Raw genomic sequence first — 20,582 nt, 5'->3', positions numbered from 1 at the left:
AGTTGGTATGACCATAAAGAGTTTTATGTTTAATATTAAGTAAAATGTTATGCAGAGAATAAAGAGGATTCGCCATGATCTCAGATACATAAAAGATGAAGAAGAAGGAGTGTGTGTGTGTGTGGGGGGGGCCAACAATAAGAACAAGAAGACCCAAAATATATAAAAGAAATAGCAAATATTTACAAAGTTGACCCTCTTTGAAGAGTTTGTAGTTAGAAATGAAAGGTAATTTTTAATCCTTCCTTCTTTTCTCTTTTCCAATATTTTAAATCAATGAGAATATTTACTTTCAAAAATCAATACTCTTTCAAATAATAAAACCTAAAAAGCATTTTCTTCAATCTTGACTCCTTGATCACTAGATAAAATATCATCCTGGCAGATCAACAAGACCTTTATTTTTTTTTTAAGATTTTATTTATTTATTTGACCGAGAGAGACACAGTGAGAGAGGGAACACGAGCAGGGGGAGTGGGAGAGGGAGAAGCAGGCTTCCCGCCGAGCAGGGAGCCCGATGCCAAAGTAATGTATTACTTTTTTTTTTAAGTTGCAGTATATTTTGTTTTTCTCTTATATTAGTGTTACATATTCATTCTTCAAATATTCAAAAATTATGGAGAGATGTAATTTTGAAAGTGCAAATCTCTGTAGCTTTACATACCCATTCCTTCCCCTGCTCTGGATCTAGCGAAAACTTCTGTTCATAATTAGAGGTAGATGACCTCATACATTTTTCTACCAGCAATATCTTTAAGCAACTATACCTTCTTTGATAAAGGAAACAGTATTTACTTCATTCTGAAGTAGGCCAAACTTCATCCTAGAGCAGCAAATCTCAACTGGGGCACCCAGAAGACATTGGGCAATGTCTGGAGACATTTTCGATTGTCACACCTGGGAGGGGACAGCTCCTGGCATCGGGGGGGCTGAGACCAGGGATGCTGCGAGACATCGTACAGTGCATAAGACAGATACCACAACATAAATATCTGGCCCAGAAGGTCAGTAATGCTGAGCCTGAGGAACCCTGGTCTAAAGGGAGACTGGAGAAACTATATCCTCATTTAATACGGAAGAAATATTTATTTCCTTCTGAAACTGGCATTAGGGAAGCACTTTATGTAAGTTTATGTAAGGTATGTATACCTTACAGTGTGGGGAGAGTGCTCTGTCACGAGAAGGGTTCAGGCACCACTAACTGGCCCCCCGCCAGGGGCGCCGGAGGTGTGTGTGTGGGGGAAGGGATGGATGGATGGGTGTGGCCTGACTCCAAGGTTCCATCTTCTTCTAAGATATAGGACTCCTTTTAAAAAACATCAGCAAATTTGCCTCATACTTGCCAATATCAAAACATGGAAAGAGAAAAGATAGTACCTACTCTATTCATATTATTTTCTCTCTCCCATATTAGCTAAGAGAATCAAAACTTCACCTGGACATTATCTCAAACGTCCAACTCTCAAGTGACTTCTGCAAAAGTGTGCGAAGCCTCTTATCTCAGGCATGGTCGATACAACTCTTGTGTAATCATTTCACAGCCTAAGAAGAGGGATAGGGTCAAAAAAGCAAAATAAGAAGCAGTTCCCTGTTGTGGGAGTAATTGAATGAAACAGACACTGATAAGCCTAAGTTCTTAACAGCTGCAAATAAAACAAAATTAATCAATTCTACTCCCATTTTGGAAATAGAAACTCATCTGCATCCAGTTTCCTAACATTTGGTGTCCTCTCTAGTGTTAAGGCCGTAAATGTTAAAAGTTACCTAAGACCACTGGGCAGTCTGCTGCCATCCTGGGAGCCTAGCTGTATATTCCACACCAGTGAAACCGCATCTCACTGAACTGGGCAGGTTGTAAGGGCTTTTACAACTGAAAGTTTATTCAAAAGGACAACCACTGAACAATAACCAGACTGATGAGGGAACAAGGCAACAGAGTCATATGAGGAGCTGCTCAAGGCACCAGGGGTGTTGGCTCCGGGGAAGCTCTGGGGAAGACCACTAGAGTTCTACAGAAAAAGGACGCGAATGTGAACCCAGACTGTAGGGCTCTGTAGCAGGAGCTTTTCGACAATTATCCTATTGAGCAGAGGAGGAGTTTAGGTCCAGGTCTGGCGACTCCCTGCAAGGATCCTGAAAAAGGGATTCCTGCACTGGATACAGGTAGAAGGGGGATGGACAGGCAGGACTAGGTAGCCCTAAACCTGAGGTTTAAGAACAGAAGCCTGTGAGGGCCAGCCAGGTAACTCAAATGAGCTAAACCGGACATGAGTGATAGACAAAACAGTGGTGGGGACTGTGGCAAAGGACACCATCTGAAAAGGAACACCACCATCCTGTTCCAGTTGATGCTGCCACATAGTGTGTGTGTGTGTGTGTGTGTGTGTGTGTGTGTGTGTGAGTGACTGTGTGTGTGTAGGGTTGAGAGCTCCATATTACTAGATTTTTTTTCCAAGAAAATCTGGAAAATTATATTTCTATGTAAAATCTCCTGATTTTTAATATTACTAGATTTTTTTCAAGAAAAGCTGGAAAATCATATTTCTATGTAAAATCTCCTGATTTTTAAAGGATAGCAGCTAATTCAACAGTTTAAAATATTACATAAATCAAACAGAATAATTAGGCACCTCTAGGAGAAACGATAACCTCTCCCTTAAAGATGCCCCAACCACTCCCAACCCTAAGGGACTGTCCAGATCCCACAATCCCTGTCATATTTTGTCTGCAATTTGAATCACCAGACGAGCCACTTCAAGCTGAAATCAGATGCTCTGGCCAATAAATCATTAATGGGGAAGATAACCAGGAGTCCATCGAGTCACCAAGAGCAGAATCCTCCACTGCACACCGTGTAAACGAGGAAGGACTTCTATTTTCTTCCTAGTAAGCTGCACGTCAAAATGAGGCAGGAAGGAGAAAGAGGGTTGCCTCCCTGTGGCAGTTAGTTGTCCTGTCCCTGAGAAGGTCATCCCTACGCTCGTTGGTAAACAACTTCAAAACTCTTCCCTGGCCCTCTATACTTTCGTCAGTGATCAACCACAGAAAGTTCAAGAGTCCTCTGTGAGAGAGAGTGCTTCACTAAGGGAAACAATCCTATTCAACTCTGGTTCACAGCCCTCTCCTGAAATTCTGCTGCCACGTATAGCTTTTCAATGATCAACAAATCTTTGCACTCAGATATCTGCACGCAGCCGTATCCAGGACAAAGGCAAACATGCTAACTTCCTTTTGAATTTTTATTCCAGTTTCCAGACTCAAATCTTCTATGTGGGGTTCTACCTAATCACGTTTAACTCCCCAAAGTAAGCCAACTAGTATTGTAGAATTAGTTTCACTCCATTCTAGGATGCTGTATTTTGTGGGTAACAGTTAAGATGTATCAACCTTCTGAACAGATCAAAATGCATTTTATGTACAAGACACATAATTTATTGTAAAGAATAAAAAAGTCAAAAGAATTTTATTATAAAATTTTTGAAAATGAAGCACAGGAAATTCAAAGTCACATATCATTTGCAAATAATAGTAATACAGTCTTACTTTACCTTCAAGAGTGTAATCACTAGTTTATTTATTTTTACAAGAGAAGTGGACCAGATGTAGCAATGTCATCGTCCCTAGGTAGATGGGAAATCTGAGAGAGAAGCATAAAAGAACTTCCCACTTGACCTCCTGAAACAGCTTCTGCCCACCTACTGCTACCACGGTCTGCTGGGTCACCGTAATAAACCTGGAGCAGGTCTCCTTACTGCTCTTCTTCTCCTCCTATGAGCCGCTCTTCACAGTGCACCCACAGTAACCTCTGAAACAATCTGAATCACAACACGCCTCTGCTTTGGGCTTCCCACTGCACTTCAAGTCCAGATGGCGTACGTACCTCAGCCTACGAGGCTCTGCGTGACCTGGCCCCTGGCCCTCAACCTCACTCCTCCACCCGCACTGCCCTCCGACTATGCGAGGAACGCACTGAGCTTGTTGTCATGCCTGTGTGATTGTGAGTCCCTGCACCAGAACAATCTGTCAGTGTTTTGGGGGCTCGTCTCAAGGTCATCTCTCAGAAAAATCTCGCCTTAGGGGGCACCTGGGTGGCTCAGTGGGTTAAACGTCTGCCTTCAGTTCAGGTCCTGATCTCAGGGTCCTGGGATCGAGCCCAGCGTCTGGGCTCCCTGCTCAGCGGGGGGTCTGCTTTTCCTTCTCCCTGTGCCCCTCCTCCCCACTCTTGCTCTCTCTCACTCTCAAATAAATAAATAAAATCCTAAAAAGAAAAGAAAAGAAAAGAAAAATCTCTCCTTAAAACCCAATCTAAGGGGGCACCTGGGTGGCTCAGTTGATTGAAGCGTCTCTTGGTTTTGGCTCAGGTCATGATCTTGGGGTCCTGAGATTGAGCCCATGTCAGACTCCACGGCTCAGTGCAGAGTCTGCTTGTCCCTCTCCCTCTCTGCTCCTTCCCCTGCTTGCTCTCGTGCTCTCTCTCTCAAATAAATAAATAAATAAATCTAAAAAAAATAAAATAAAACCCAGTCTAAGAAGCTGGGGCCCCTCCCACGTGGCCATCTTGCCCTCTCTCACACACACATACACACACATCACAGTACTCTACCACAGCACTCTGTTTCTTTTTCTCCAAAAACATCTAGTAGTATCTGAATTTACCTTGCTCGTCCCTCGACTCTAGAATGTGAACTCCACAAGGACAGAGACCACATCTGTCTTACTCACTGCTCTGTACTCAGTGCCAGGCACATAGTAGGTACTCAATAAATATCTCTTGAAGCCAAAGAAGGAATGAACAAAAAACTTGCTCTAGGAATCAACTAGGCCATTTAATCCAATCAGTATTGGTTCTTAATAGCAGGCTTCTTCTTTCTCCTCAACCGCTAAGTTGTTTTTTTAACTACAAGCCTGTATATATTAGACTGTTTCTATTAGTGTGTTATGAGTCATACCTGCAAAATGGAGCAAGTAACAGTGAAGGCACATGGCAGGTGCCTGGCTTCATAGAAAGAGGCAGTAAGAATCTGCTGCCCATTCCTTTAAAATACAGAGATTCCTCAGAACCCTGGGACAATGCAATTTTAGAAGGGGATGTTCCCCTTCAGGTGCCCTTCACTCAATACTTTCTCTTCAACGGTTCACTTTCATGGAAATTTCTCAATGTCTCAAGAGGTCAGTCAAGCCAATTATCAGATGAGCCTTAAGATGAACCAAGGTATAAATAACCTGATGATCACCTTCCTTTCCAGGAAATACCCATTTTCTGGGGTGTCACTGAAAGGAATACAGATTCCTAAACTCCAGCTGACATTCCTAAGGGGTCCCACGCCTGCTCAGGTACCTAGTTAGCACTTTCCTTACTGCTCTATGATGAGAGTCTCAAACAGGATGGTAAACTGTATTAGCCGGGGAAACCTCACTGCGTAGGGAATGCATATTCCTCACTACTGAAGTTCAAAGGGCACAGACGTCCAATGGAGAGGAAATAAGAAACCAGCTGCCCAGGGAGGGGTCTGTTTTTGGGAAAGCCCTGGGGTGCTGGGCAAGCCCTTATCACACCTCAGAAGGGATTTCCCAACTGTAAAATGAGTGGCTGAACCAGATTAATAACCCTCACAACTCCCGGTGTCAGCCTTGAGTACAAAGGGCCCAGTTCCATGAAGAGCATCACCATGTGGTCCACAGCAGCAACTCCTGCAGGAATGTCTGGGGAAGGGAAGGAACCCTCTGGGCCCACCGGCAATGAGTGCAAGCTGGGAAATGCCAAGGAGGTGGGTTCTCTCACCAGCTTCTAGGGGACCACCAGAATTCCCTCTGTGAGGAAATCCCCTGGGGTGCCAGCAGCTCACCCATGCCCTGTGGTGGTCAATACTTAATACCCTGGGCCCTGAGTTGCATGGGAACCCAAGATCTGGTCCTGAGCCTTTTGGGATTGTCGACACTTTAAGGGATACACTTTCCAGCTCCTACTTAACATACCAGTGTCCCAGCTCAGGATTCTCACTTGGGTCAAAGGTAATTTGCACAGGACTGATTTGTTCACACAAATCTCTCCTAAACCTGAGCTCCTGTGTCCTTCAGAAAAACCCAGCAAGCTCCCCTTAATGAGCCCCACACACCTCTCCCTCCCTCCTTCCTCATCACCTCTGCAGCAACCCCAAGAACCACAGGCCTGAATGCAAGCCTGACCTTTTCGTTTGGGGAGCTAGAAGCTTCTACAGAGTGTGATGGGGAAGACAGTGTTCTCTGCCGCCTGATTTTGTTTGACTTTTTATAAGCAAGCTTCCCCTTTACTCAGGATAGAGCAGGCATGATCTTATCTGAGCCGCGGTGGGGGAGCTCTGGGATGTGCAGAGCAAGCGAGCAGAACAGAGGTAGTGCTTTGTTCTTACAATTCTGGTCCTACAACAGCTACTCTGAACTGGGCTCCGGAAAATGCAATACTCCACAAAGAGAGGTGTTCCTTTGTTTGTTTTGTCCCAGCGGAGATCTAGAGATAAGAAATCTCCCCGTGTTCCCTGTTCCCGATTCCCTCTCGGCACCGAATTCTTAGGTTAGGGTTGCCTCCCCCGGGAAAGGTTTGAGAGAACTGGGTTCGAATTCCGTCACCCTCCCCGTAAAGATCCCAGCGCTGTCGCGAGGGGTCAGGGACAGCGAGTCGGCCCCCGGCCGGAGATGGTGCGGTTCCTGCCCCCCACCCCCAGCCCCCCACGCCCGTGGCCTTGTCCGCTCGGGGATGGCGGTCCTCCCGCGCTGCGCGGGTCCAGCCCGAGCCCAGCGCGCCCCGCACCTCCGCGGCCTCCCGCCTCGGCCCGCGCTCCCTCCTCACCCGGGTGCTGCGGTGAGCTGCTCGCCGGAACCAAGGCCCCCGCACCGGAGCGCGCCGAGCCTGACTGCTCCTCGCCGCCAGCGTTGGGGGCCTCTGCCAGCCTCAGTCGCCGCGGGCGCGCGGCCGGTGGGTGGGCTGCGCGTCGGCTTGGGCCTCGGTCCGCCCCGACGCGGCGGGAGGAGGGACGGGGAGGAGCGTGTGGCCATCGGCCTCCTAAAGGCAGAGGCACTTGGGACGCCAGCGAGCTCAGGCGCACCCAGACGGGCCCCGGGGCCCGGGGTCCCGCAACCCGCACCCTCGAGTTAACTTAACGCGCCCGGGGGTGGACCCAAACGTGCAGAGGGCGCGTGCTGTGCCTCCCGATTTCTCTTCGCAGACCTCATTCCGATCGCATCTGCTCCCTGCTTCACTCGGCATCGAGCCAACCTGGTCTGTCTTACCAACTTTCGAGTTACTCTGCTTCCATGTGTAATCTTGAAAGACCGTGCCCATTCCTCAATTCCGTGCCCTGTGCGCTAGACCCCCAACTCAGAAATCCATGCGCTGGGCCTGGGCCTGGAAGGCCTGCCGCTGGCTCAGTTTCATTTCTGCGTGGAGCTACAGGGGAGGGCAATCAGAAGGGCATTTCTGACGCGAAATGCTGGGAGAAGGGGCAATCTCATAACTCGGTTTAATCCAGTTACTTGGGGTTTAGCTGAAATTCCCTCCTTCGTTTTCCAATGCTTTCTCCTCGGTCCACCTTCTAATTAAAACGTATTCATTTAAAGTTTCATTTAGAGACTCCGGGAAAATAGTTGGAAATTTATGGGCGACCTTATGAAAGTTCTGTATTTTTTTAAATAGTGATTTTTGGGTTTTGGTGAGGTGACGGAACTGCAGATGAAATTTATTTTATTTTTATTCTGAGGACTCTATGGTAACAAGGCATGGATTATAGCTCATTTCTCACACTTAGTGGTGTGACTTGGGCCAGTTTTTTGTTTTTGTTTTTATCTCTTCAGCTTCTCAGTTTCCTCATCAGTAAAATGGAGCTAATCAAAATACATCAGTCAGAGGCTGAAATGCTAGGACAGAGCGGGCACCTGGGAAACATTCACGCTGTTACCTAATATCAGTGTTTTTAAAGAAGCAGTGACTTATTTAAACCTAACCATAGATGAAAATTTAAATAAAACTGTATCAGCTTGGGGCGCCTGGGTGGCTCAGTCCTTAAGCGGCTGCCTTCGGCTCGGGTCATGATCCCAGGGTCCTGGGATGGAGCCCCACATTGGGCTCCCTGTTCAGCGGGAAGCCTGTTTCTCCCTCTCGCACTCCCCTGCTTGTGTTCCAGCTCTCGCTGTCTCTGTCTCTGTCAAATAAATAAATAAAATTTAAAAAAAAACAAAACTGTATCAGCTTAATGACATTTTCCTGTACTTCCTGGGCTAACCTCCTGTGATATTAATATAATATTAATATTAATACAAAAGGGTACATTTTGCCCTACTTAAGAGATCTCTAAGGACCTTCTCCTTTTGACCTTAAGACCAGATGAAGAAGCTGGAGACTCAGCGCCACAGCTATAAAGGTGGTGGACTTTGAAAGCAGGTCTGGAAGGCAAGTATGATATATTTTATTTGTTTCTTTCAATGCCAGCTCTGTGCTTTCCCCATCAAAATCAGACCAGATTCTCTGCTGGGATGACAGTGGTTGGTTGATGACAGCAGGTTAGTGCCCTGAGAAAATATCCAGTGTAGGGTGGCCAGATTTAGCAAATAAAAATACAGGATATCCAGTTAAAATTGAATTTCAGATAAACAACCAAAAGCTAAAAAACCTTATATATAGGTATGTGTAAGTATATTCCATGCAATATATGGGACATACTTATACTAATAATCCTTCATTGCTTATCTGAAGTTCAAATTTAATTAGGCATCCTTTATTTTTATCTGGCAACCCAGTCCAGTGAAATTAATAAAGAACGGGCCTCACGTTCCAAAAGAATGGCAAGTTTTCACGGACATACAGATTAAAAAGTGGGTCTGATATGGATTTCATTTTAATATTATGTAGGAAAGGAAAAAATTGTGTACTTGTTTTTATAAGTTGATTCTTTGTTGAGCTGTTTCTTATTTCTTACTCCTGTTTCCCATCAACATAACAGTGCTTATATACTTCTTTAATATAAGCAAAACTGATGACTCTCCCCTCAATCAAGATATTGGATTAAATAGTAATAATGTGGGTGCCTGGGTGGCTCAGTTGGTTAAGCGACTGCCTTCGGCTCAGGTCATGATCCTGGAGTCCCGGGATCGAGTCCCGCATCGGGCTCCCTGCTCGGCAGGGAGTCTGCTTCTCCCTCTGACCCTCCTCCCTCTCATGCTCTCTGTCTCAAATAAATAAATAAAATCTTAAAAAAAAAATAAATAGTAATAATGTGTTTAAGAGTATTTTCAAATAGTATTTATTAAGGGCCAATGCATGTCAGTTACTATTTCAGACTGTGTCCTGCCGGCTAAGGAAATCACAACACAGAGTGCTGTCTCATTAGGTAGACACAGGACTGTGAAAATTCAGAAAAGTGAGTTATTAATTGTCCTTGGAAAGGGTAGAAGTCAAAACTATCCTCGCTGCACAGGATCCAAGGAAAAGAGGCTCCACCACACATGAGCAGAGCAAGGGAATTCCAGGATGACAGCTAGGCCTAGCCTGGAAGCCAACCTATCCTGATGAAAATAATAAACTGGAGGAGAAAATGGGATTCAATAAAACTGAAATTTTGATTAGGAACTTGGAAACCCCTGGGGCTCTTGGATGGTGATGGATGCAAAGGAAAAAATTAAAACATTAAGTTAATTACATTTAAAATTTTAAAAATTACACGTAGGAGCTCCAAGGGAGGAAATGTCCAGAAAAAGCATACTACCAGTGTGACACAGCTTACAAGAGATTGATTTTGGACTACTGGGTGGTATCTAAACACAGAGACTACATTTAAGCCAGAAGTCCAAGAATATACTTCTCTGAATGGCCCAGAGAAGGAAGTATAATCAGAGCACTCTACTAGACTATAAGGAACAATATTCACATAATTTCATAGTGGGAACATTGCTTATTGGTTTTCAACTTTTAGAATCACCTTATAAACAAGCCAGAGTAGAATTAACTATGATTATACAAGAGAATGGAAATATGATTAATTTTTTAAATGTAAAAGTAAAGGTAGGTAGGTCGAAGGAGGAAGAAGTAGGAAGCAGGGTGGACAGAAGGTTAGGTTACTAAAGGACTCATTTTAGAAAACTGAGAGTCAAGAGATACTGTTTACAGTTAGTAGGACAGAAGTAAAGGTCTAGATGCATAGTAATTCTGCAGCGGAGAGAGCAGAGAGCCTGAGTATACAGATGTAATTCTATCAGAAGGCTCAGGGAAGAGAAAAGGTAGGGCCAGTGTGTTTGTGAGCTAAATGCTCACTCTCCTACTAAAAATTACATGGTGCCTAAGATGATACACCAAGAAATAATAGTATAGCATATTATTTTGGAAACACATGGAGATCACCAGAAATCCAACAAGAAACACTGTAAGAGTGATTATCTTTGGGGAAATTGGACTGGGGTTGGGGTGGGCTGAGGTGGGAGGGCCTGGTTTTTATGTTTTAGTACTTTAGAACAATTTAGCTATTTGAAGTATGTACATGATTACAGTGATTAAGTATTTAAAACTTTTCAAGAATAGGAATGTGTGAAAAGGAAGGCTTCCCTAAGACAGTGGCTTTTGTGAATGAGTAGGAAGTCATCTGGAAGAAAGAGAGCAAGAGTGTGTGGCATGCTGGAACAGAATGTGGAATTACATAAGCAAAGACACAGGGCCTAAAAGTGAACGATATTCCTTGGGAACTTGCCATTCAGCAATTGGCAAGCCCCAGGTGTATAGATAGGATGGCACAGAAGGGAAGGATGACAAGGTAAGTTGGCACTACCAACAGAGTCTTCCGAGTAATGCAATGGGGTTTGGACTGTGAGCTCCTTAATGACAGGGTCTAATGTCATTTTTATTCCCCTGCATCCAATATGGAGCCTAGCACACAGTAGTTGCCCCCCCCCCCAAAAAAATGTTTTCTAAATGAAAGAAAAATGTCTTGGGGCAATGGGGAACCATCAACATTTGTAAGCTGAGCAGTAGCATTACTGGTTTCTGGAAGACAATTTTCTACTAAAAAAAGATGCATTGAGATTGGAGAAACTGAAAACAGGGGACGAATTAGGAGGCTATGGGGTGAAAGGTGATAGTATAAACTAGGATAGTGACAGTGGGAACTGAGATAGGAAGATCTACTTAAGAGATATCAGCAAGGGGTGAAGGAGACAGCAGAGGGATGAGTCCAAAATGGCCTTGAGATCTCTAGCTGGGGAAACCAGGTAGGTGATGGAGCCATTAATTGACAAAGGAAAATTGGGAAAAGGAACAGATTGTAAAAGTGAGATAATAAACACAATTCTGTATACATTGAGTCTGAAAGACCTGAGGCTGATGTTTTTAATTTGGGAGCCATGAACCATTAAGGGCCTATTCAATGTACTTGGTGAGTTGAGACAAATTTTTTTTTTTATTGTTAAGTAGGCTCCATGGGCTTAAACTCACAACCCTGAGATCAAGACCTAAGCCACCCAGGCACCCTCCCCAGACAAATATTTTTTTTTAAGATTTATTTATTTATTTATTAGAGAGAGAGAGCATGAGAGGGGCGAAGGGCAGAGGGAGAAGCAGACTCCCCGCCGAGCAAGGAGCTCGATGTGGGACTCAATCCCGGGACTCCAGGATCATGACCCGAGCCAAAGGCAGTCGCTTAACCAACTGAGCCACCCAGGCGCCCTCCAGACAAATATTTTTTAATGAAATGGAACATGACAGATTTTAAAGTATTTCACATGTGATAAGGTTAAGTGTTGTTTCACAGAAACTTTGCTTTCACTGTATACATACATAGGTAACTGACATAGAATGTATTTTCTACCATATGTCAAAAAAATGTTTGAGAGCCTTTGCCACTTGCCCAAGTGGTGGGTGGTTTTGATCTTATTCCTGCTCAGCAGCTGTCTGGGCACATTTCTTTCCAGCTCTGTATTCAGTGACTTCACACTGATATCTTGAAATCAGACAGAGGGAGGGCTTCATGCCACAGAAACCACAAACACTACAAAATGAGCCTTTCTTCCCCTACAGTGAGCTAGCACCTTTGGGTGGAGCCATCTCCTGGGCCTTTGGTCACGCAGATCTGAAGCTCAGTCTCAGTCTCTGGGCACAAGTCATTTATTTGGAAGTGAAAATGTTGAGAACGCATGGGATTAGCCATCAAGGGTTTGCAGAGGAAGCAGAGGTAGAAGACAGAATTCTGAAGGACATCACAATCGTGGACAGTAGGAGGAAGAGGAGCTAGTGAATGAAATTGAGAGAGGTTAGTCAAAGTGAGGATAGAGAATGGGAGAGAGAAGTCCTGCGGAAGTCAAGAGAGAAAAGAGGTTTTTAAAGGTAAGTATCACCAACACTGTTGATTAAATAGGATGAATGAAGATTGAAGGAAGTGTCATGAGGCTCAGCAATTAGGAAGGCATATGACTGCTAAAACTAATTGCATCATAATAGAAGGGTGAAGGCAGAGAGTCAGTAAGGAGTAGAAATGGAGATACAATGACAAGGAGTGTAGACCACCTTTAAGATATTTGATGGAGAATAAAAGGAAAGAGATAGGGCTGTAGCTTGGGTGAGAGAGAGCATGAGGTCACAATCTGGGGGATGGTCATGGGCTCTGACTGAGGATGTTTGAAGCTTTCTGAGCCCCATGGTGGCTGGAATTCACTCCTTAGTCATGGAGTAAGTCGGTCTGGTCATGTGCTTCTCCCTGTGATGTTTGTTATTCCAGGAACAAGGCCAGAGAGGAGGCTTATCTGGTCTTGGAAAATTGGAAAGGAGCAGATTGGCCAAAGGCAAATAAGATTGATGGTAATTTGAAAGAAGGTTTTTTTTTTCTAGTTAAGGTGTAGTAATACATTCCTGTTGTTAGAAATCTAAACAAAACAAAATAACAAACATGGAAAGTGGGGGGGTCCCCCAACCCCAACCTGATTAAGTAATTACTGAACATTTGGTACATATCTTCCTGACAATTTTCCAGACATTGTGGAGTAATTAAAAGGGCTGAGTCAGTCAGACCTGGGCTTGAATCCAGCTCTACCTTTACTAGCTCTCAAGGCCTTTGGCAAGTTACATAGCCTTTTTTTTTTTTTTTTTTTACTGTATCATTATTTTTAATGTCCAGCATTTACAATACGAGGGCCAGAGCTTTCTCCCCAACCTAAGTTTATAAATTCTCAATTGGCTTGTGAGGCCAATAGGGATACTTCTTGTCTAATTTGGTTTCTGGGAAGACTTCATTCAGGTCCTCAATGGTCATCTGATCAAATGGAATTATGTTTCTCATCTTCTCCAGCTCTTTTTCATATTCCTCAATCCTGGCCTTTGAGAGAGACAAAAATTCAGCACAACTTTTTACATCTTCTTTTTCTCCAGCATCCACCTGAACAATATATTTATCCTCTGGCACAGGAAACTTCAGGGCATTAAACATAGCCTTTTAAACCCTCAGTTTCCTAATCTGTACAATAGAAATAATAATAGCATTTGTATTGCAGGGTTGCAGTAAGAACTGAAAGGGATAGTGCACGTAAGTTGCTTAGAACAATATTTGGCAAACAGAGTGAGCACTTGAAATATATCTATGTATACGTATACGCAAACATACACACATATATATCTATATGCATATGGGAAAGAGAATTCATGTATATCAATACACATACATACATAACATGAATAACCAGGAGTAACTGAAAAATATGGGTGACTTGAGTGGGTTGGAAGAACCTACCCTGAGGCAGAGTGACAGAAGTGGAAAGGTACAAGGTCATGGTTGGTGTTTGAAGCACAAGAATTCAGAGGTGAAGCACTCATTTCCAGAGGATGACAGGTCCCAGATGGTCATGTCTCTAAAGTTCTAAAATGGAGAGAAGACAAAGAATACCTCCAATATTTTAGCCATTTCCTGAACTCATTTTCCAATGCCAGGCTAAGCCTTCCTTCTTCTTTGGCAGTGTCTACATACCCTTTGTAGACTTAGTTTACTTAAAGACCCTGAAACTGTGGATGTCACCAGTGACTTGTTTGTATGCGTTCAGTAACTGGACTCGATGATCTGGCTTGCCAAACTGGTCTCCAGGACATTTTTTCTTGCCCAAGGCATTGGTAACAGCCTTACTAACCTCAATCAAGATGTAGGAAGCATTGTGCTACGTCCAAGACTCCCAGGTTTCTCTTAGTGGCACTGTAATGTAGGATCAGCTGGCTTTTTTATCCAGTGGCCAAGTTATGTGAGCCTATAGGCATGGTGTCAGCAACGCCGCCTTCCCATTCCTGCCGTCACTACACTAATCAAGGTCCTCAAAAGCTCTACCCTTGACAATTACAAAATGTTTCTTTTGTTTACACAAGTCATACATGCTCATTATAGGAAATTTTTTTTTAAAGATTTTTTTTATTTATTTGAGAGAGAGAGAGAGCACAAAGGGAGAGGGAGAGAGAGAAGCAGACTCCCCGCTGAGCAGGGAGCCCAATGCAGGACTCGATCCCAGGACCCTGAGATCATGACCTGAGCCAAAGGCAGATGCTTAACTGACTGAGCCACCCAGGAGCCCCAGAAAAATAGTTTTTAATACCAATTTGGTGTATATCCTATTAACCATTTCTCCATATAAGCAAGCACACACATACCAAATTATTGGTCATTTTTTAAGATCCTATTTTAATCTAGCAATGTAATCCTAATATTTTACCAAGCCAATTGGTAGTATCAGTTTAAGAGACTATATAATATTTTCCCTTATTGAAATTTGAGTTACTTACTAGAAATGTGGGTTATTTACCATTTTTAATTTTTGCAATAGTACTTTAGTAATGATCCTTGCATTTAAATCCTTGTGCCTGTTTTTAATTATTTCCTTGTGATGCATCCCTAGAAATGGATTTCCGGAATCACAGTGTATGCATTTTGATTGCCTTCTAAGTCTTTCTGTGCATATACATTACACCTTCTTGCGGCAAATTGTCTAAAAATGTCTAAAAATGTCTTACAATTATCTGACTTCCCCACTCAGACCCTGTCAATGTTTCCTGTTGTACATGGGGAGAAATAAAGTCCAGATATCCTGACAGGGCAAGTATGGCTCTCCAGGATCTGGCCTCCTTTTCACGTAGGTTTTCCGTGTTCAATCCATTTTACATGCAGCCATTCTGGACTCCACGTTGGGGCATCCCCTTTGCTAGTAGAATTTCTACTTTATTGGTCCAGATCCTGGCAGGAAGCATGTGGCCCCCTCAACCTGGATGACTTGATGAGTGTTTGATACAGGCACTATTTACCAAGGTGAGAGTAGGATTTCGGGAACCCCACAAGGCACAGTGCAATGCCTTAAAATGTCTGGACAAGAGATGCTAGGTTGAAGGGCCGACGGGTACCAAAGATCCCCTCCCTGAGTAGGAGGCTCCATGAAAACCCCTACAGGGTGGACATAGACAGAAGGGAACAAATGATTTGGAAGCCACAAATGGAATCTGACACTCACCTTCACAGTCTCAGATACAGGAACCCTGGAAATTCCCTGACATCTGGCTTCACTAGTAACACTGTCAGGCGCTGAGTCTCACCAGCTCTCACATTCAACTCTCAACCGGAAGTAGACAGATCTGGCCTGAGTATGCTTAAGCCCTCTGAGCCTCAATTTCCTTGTGTGCAAACTATATTCTGAACTTGATATTAAGATTGATGAATAATGGGGCGCCTGGGTGGCTCAGTCAGTTAAGCGTCTGCCTTCAGCCCAGGTCATGATCTCAGGGCCCTGGGATCGAGTCCCGCATCGGGCTCCTTGCTCAGCGGGGAGCCTGCTTCTCCCTCTCTGCCTCTGTGCTCTCTCTCTCTCAAATAAATAAATAAAATTAAAAAATATATATTGATGAGTAATATCCCTAAAACACCTAGAACAATGCCTGATGCACAAAAGCATTCAATAAATATCTCATTCCTTCCTGTCCCTCCCAGGTGCGAGGTCACCATTCTGTCTTCCTCACTGTATCACCTCCTTCACAAGTATTGGTTTGAGGACAAAGTCTATATGGGTTTGTTATTATTATCTTCTTTAGAGTTGGAGGGAGGTAGAAGAAAATCAAATCGCAGTGTCCTGAGCAGGGGTCAACAGTAAGCAGTAAATATGCAAGGGAATGGCAAAGCAGCCCAGCCCACCCTTGAACTTGTGGTCACTGTGCATCTATTATGTATTCTGAGCTTAGTGAGGGTGGGGGAGATGGTAAGAGATGTATTAAAGCACAGTATCAGTGTGACTTTAATTAAATAACATGATGTCAACATTCTCATCTCTAAAATGAATTTTTGAATCATGATTTCTAGAGTCTCTTCCAGATCTAAAAATGGTTTCTATGGACAAAATACTCCATGGAAGTCACCTCAGTCAGAAATGTTAGTCCCAGTGTCTGAGCCAGTGTGACCAAAGATAAATGGCTGGGCCACAGATATTACCCAGTGGCCTCTGTGACCTATCAAAATATGGGCAAGAGACCCTCGAGGGTAGATTTTTGACATTAACCCCAGATGGAAGTTATTTATTCAGTCACACTCTAAAAAAATTAAAATTTTGACACAAATAGCACACAAAGCTTTATAAAAATAAGACCAAGATAAATCCTGATCTTACAAAAATATTAATTCTTTGTACACTACAAGAAGTAGGATCTGCTAATGGGATACTGAATTTGCATGGTAAATGCTTTTCAATATTCTGTTTTTTACTTTGGATTCTCTTCTACTCAAAGAAGAAAGGAACACGAGTGCCGTGTTCTCCACAGGCCCAGCACAGTGTCTGGCAGATATAAGGCAGGGGGAGAGAGGGAGGGAGGGAGAGAGGGAGAGAGAGAGAGAAGAAGAAGGAGGAGAAGGAGAAGAAGAAGGAGGAGGAGGAGGAGAAGGAGGAAGAGGAAAAGCAGAGGGAAGAGGAGAAGGAAGGAAGGAAAGGAGGGAGGGAGAGAGGCAAAAGGAAGGCTGGAAGAAGTCCTTTTAGACCAGCATCATCATAAAGATAGCAGATGCTAGAGTAAGGAATCAAAGAGAGGAGGCAAGGAGAAATGACCTGAAGCTTTTCTTCCTCCCTCCTTTTCTTCCTGTACCCTGTTGCTGGTGCTTTATAAATTATTTCAGCTATTCAGCTTTCATTGCCTTATGAGAAAAGAGTTAAAACTTCATTTCATTGGTGAGAAGTATGTGTTTCACCAAAGTTAAGGGCCTTGCCCAAGATCTCACAGCTGGTTTTGAAAGTGAGGGGCCCTGTTGTCTCCACCACCCCATGGTGGTTCCCAAGCAGCTTATCTCCCTCACAGTGCCCTGTGGACTGGCAATCTTTTTTTTTTCTTTCTTTCAATTTTCATGCATTTCGATCAAACGCTATTTGAAGAGAAGCTGTCAAGGACCAGAGAAGCTGACCAGAATGTTGGCCAGCTTGGGTGCAGGCAGAGAGGCAGGCCCTTCTCCAGGAGCGGGCACCCCCTCCCGAAGCTGACGTTGATTGGCAAGCTTTAATGAGGAAGGAGGGGCCAGTTTCCATGGCATGAACACAACAAAGCTCTGGCCCCTAAGACGCCTGCCAGTGCTGAGAGCCTCAGATTTCAAACAAGGTAGTAAGTATTTTTACATTACTCCTGCCTTCAGATGTTTACTAGTTATTATAGATCATTCATGTTTATTAGAACTTATATCTACTGACTACTTTTTTACATTTAGACCCCTGCACCAGAAAGATAGACATTCAGGTGTACTTAATCAAATTTACAAAGATTTATGTGAAGGCGAATTTGCTAAATTTCAGTAGTCAGTTGTAGGCTAGTGAATTGGGTGTTTTCTACAAATAATTTTTTAAAGAAAACCTCTAATTAATAGTACCATTTTTTAAACAGCTTTGATGAGATATAATCCACATGCCATAAAATTCATGTATTTATGGATATAATTCAGTGACTTTTAATATATTCAAAGTTATGAAAGCATAACTTTGCTTTGCTCCACTGTCTAATTTTAGAACATTTCCTCATCCCCCAAAGAAATCCTATTTTTAGTATATGTGCTGCCAAAGCGAGCACCCCTAAAGAAATCCTATACTCACTAGTAGTCACTTCCCACCCCTACCTCATCCCAGTTCTGGGCAACCAATAATCTACTCTCTATCTCTATGGATTTGCCTATTCTGGACCTTTCACATGAATAGAATCATACTATATGTGGTCTCTTGTGCCTGGCTTCTTTCATTTAGCATGTTTTCAAAGTTCATCCATGTTTTAGCAGGGGTCAAACTTTATTCCTTTTTTAGTGTCAAATAATATTATATGTATGAGCTCCCACACTTTATTCATGCATTCATCCACTAATGGACATTTAGGTTGTTTCCACTTTTTCATTATTATAAATCATGCTGCTTGTAAACATTTGTATACATGTTTTTGTGTAGACATATATTTTCATTTCTTTTAGGTATATACCTAAATGTGGAGTTACAGGTCATATGATAACTCTATGTTTAACTTTTTGAAGGACTACCAAAGCGGCTGTACTGTTTTATATTCTTACCACATGTATGAGGGTTTCAACTTCTTTGCATCCTCACCGACACTCATAATGTCTGTCTTTTTGATTACAGTTATTCTAGACGGTGTGAGCGGTGTGTCAGTGTTGTTTTGATTTGCATTTCCTTCATGACTAATGAGGTTGAGCATCTTTTCATGTGCTTATTATTTTGGGCGTATTTTCAGGAGCATATTATTTTGGAGAAACTTCTGTTTATATTCCTTGGCCATTTTTAATTGAGCTATTGTTTTATTGTTGGATTGTAAGAGTTCTGTATATATCCTGGATACAAGTCTCTTATCAGATACGTAATTTGCAAATATCTTCTCCCATCCGTAGTTGCTTTTATACTTTTTCAAAGGTATTGTTTACAGAAAAAAAAAAATGGGGGGACGGCTGGGTGGCTCAGTTGTTGGGCATCTGCCTTCGGCTCAGGTCATGATCCCGGGGTCCTGGGATCAAACCCCGCATCGGGCTTCCTGCTGAGCTGGGAGCCTGCTTCTCCCTCTGTCTCTGCCCCTCCCCTGCTTGTACACTCTCTCTGTCAAAAATAAATTAAAAAAAAAAAAAAAAACTCCCTGAAGCACTGCAGGCTGAGGCCCAGGCCTCTATTTTTTTAAAACCCACCAGTAATTCTCATGTAGTCCATCAGGGAAGAAGAGCAGCTACATCCTTAGTGCCTCTCCCTTACCTCAGGTCTCCCCCCTCCCGTAGAGCCAGCGAGCCAAGGCTACTCAGTGTGGTCTATGAACTAGTAGTTGTTGTGGGGACTTGCTACAAATGCAGGACCTCAGGCCTCATCTTAGACCAGAATCTGCATTTTACCTACATCCCAGATACTTTATATAGACCAGAGGTTGGTAAACTATGGTCTACAGGCCAAGTGTGGCTCACTCCATTTTTTCAGGCCCGTGGCCACCGCCTATGATGGTAGCGCTTAGTGGGCGAGCCTGTGAGCTTTGGGAAGCCAGCTGCTCCCAAGTCTGCTCCTAGTCTGTCTCCTGAGCCCACAGCTGTGCCTGGCCTCTGCCCAGGGCCCTGCTGGTCACCACCTACACTTCGGGAACTCTGCTGTCAGCAGTTTCTGGGCACTGAGCAATAGAACTAGTTCACTGAAGTCACCTTGCCTCCCACCAGCTTTCAACTTGAAATGGTTGGGCTCTTGGAAAGGAGAGAGGGCATGCTGGGATCTGGGCATTCCTGGGATAGAAGGAAAGTAACCATCCTACCAGCCAGACCCCTCCCCCTCAAGCTGGTTGCTCTTCCCCCTGAGATTGTCACCAGCTGAGGGCTACTGAGCACAAAGCATGTTCACCCACCGCCACCACCCCTTCCTCCCCCAGGATGGCCCATCTCTGGCTGGAGATTTTCTCTTGTTACATAATAGTTATGTAATGTTACATCATAGTCTTGATTTTTGCCTCTTGGCCTACGGAGGCTAAAAAAATTTTGTACCCAGCCCTTTACAGGAAACATTTGTGGATCCTTGGTCTGTATATCAAAGTTGGAGCCACTTGCCCTTTGCAGAATGTGCCTCCCCCCCCACACACACTGTGCCTGAGTTGGATCTTCCATCACTGCCAGGGCCCAAGATGACTCTTACTCATCCCTTCGGGACCCAGCTTAGGTCACTTTCAGAAAAAAGTGCCTTTACTTCCTAGTCCTGGGGAATGGTCCTTTCCCTCTATCCCCAGAAAATCACCACCATCATAACACTTAGGAGATTGGATGTTAATTGTGTTATGTACTTCTCTCCCATTCTAGGGCTGTCCTCGTATTTCAGTGTACATTAGTTGGTCTGATATGAGGCTCAGTAATTCACATTTCTAATAAATTCCTAGGTGATGCCGCTGCTGGGCCACAGTGTGTCTGGCTGATTCCAAACTCTTCTTGAGATCTCAACTTAAATGTTGGGATCAAAGAGACATTCCTGCTAGCCCCACCTCAAGTGGCTCTCTCCTCATTCTTTTCTTCTGTCCCAGCCCCTTATTTGTTTATATCAGTAATTCTCAAACTTGTTGGTCTCAGGACTCCTTTACA

The 20,582-nt window shown here is 43.7% G+C and overlaps 1 protein-coding gene across 3 annotated transcripts in view; it reads right to left on the bottom strand.

The window, feature by feature from the left end:
* PLA2G7 (phospholipase A2 group VII) overlaps positions 1–7,002 on the bottom strand; it is a 39,346-nt gene extending 32,344 nt beyond the window's left edge. For 2 of the 3 annotated variants that reach the window (XM_021691901.1, XM_021691902.1), the window contains exon 1: positions 6,827–7,002. The gene's annotated coding sequence lies outside the window, so the exon portion shown is untranslated. The remainder of the gene's footprint in view (positions 1–6,826) is intronic. The other variant, XM_021691903.1, reaches the window with a different exon arrangement.
* Positions 7,003–20,582: the final 13,580 nt, after the last annotated feature.

This window comes from Neomonachus schauinslandi, chromosome 8 (assembly GCF_002201575.2).
Source record: "Neomonachus schauinslandi chromosome 8, ASM220157v2, whole genome shotgun sequence".
Taxonomy (NCBI): Eukaryota; Metazoa; Chordata; class Mammalia; order Carnivora; family Phocidae; genus Neomonachus; species Neomonachus schauinslandi.
This window is presented reverse-complemented; position numbering and strand designations above follow the sequence as displayed.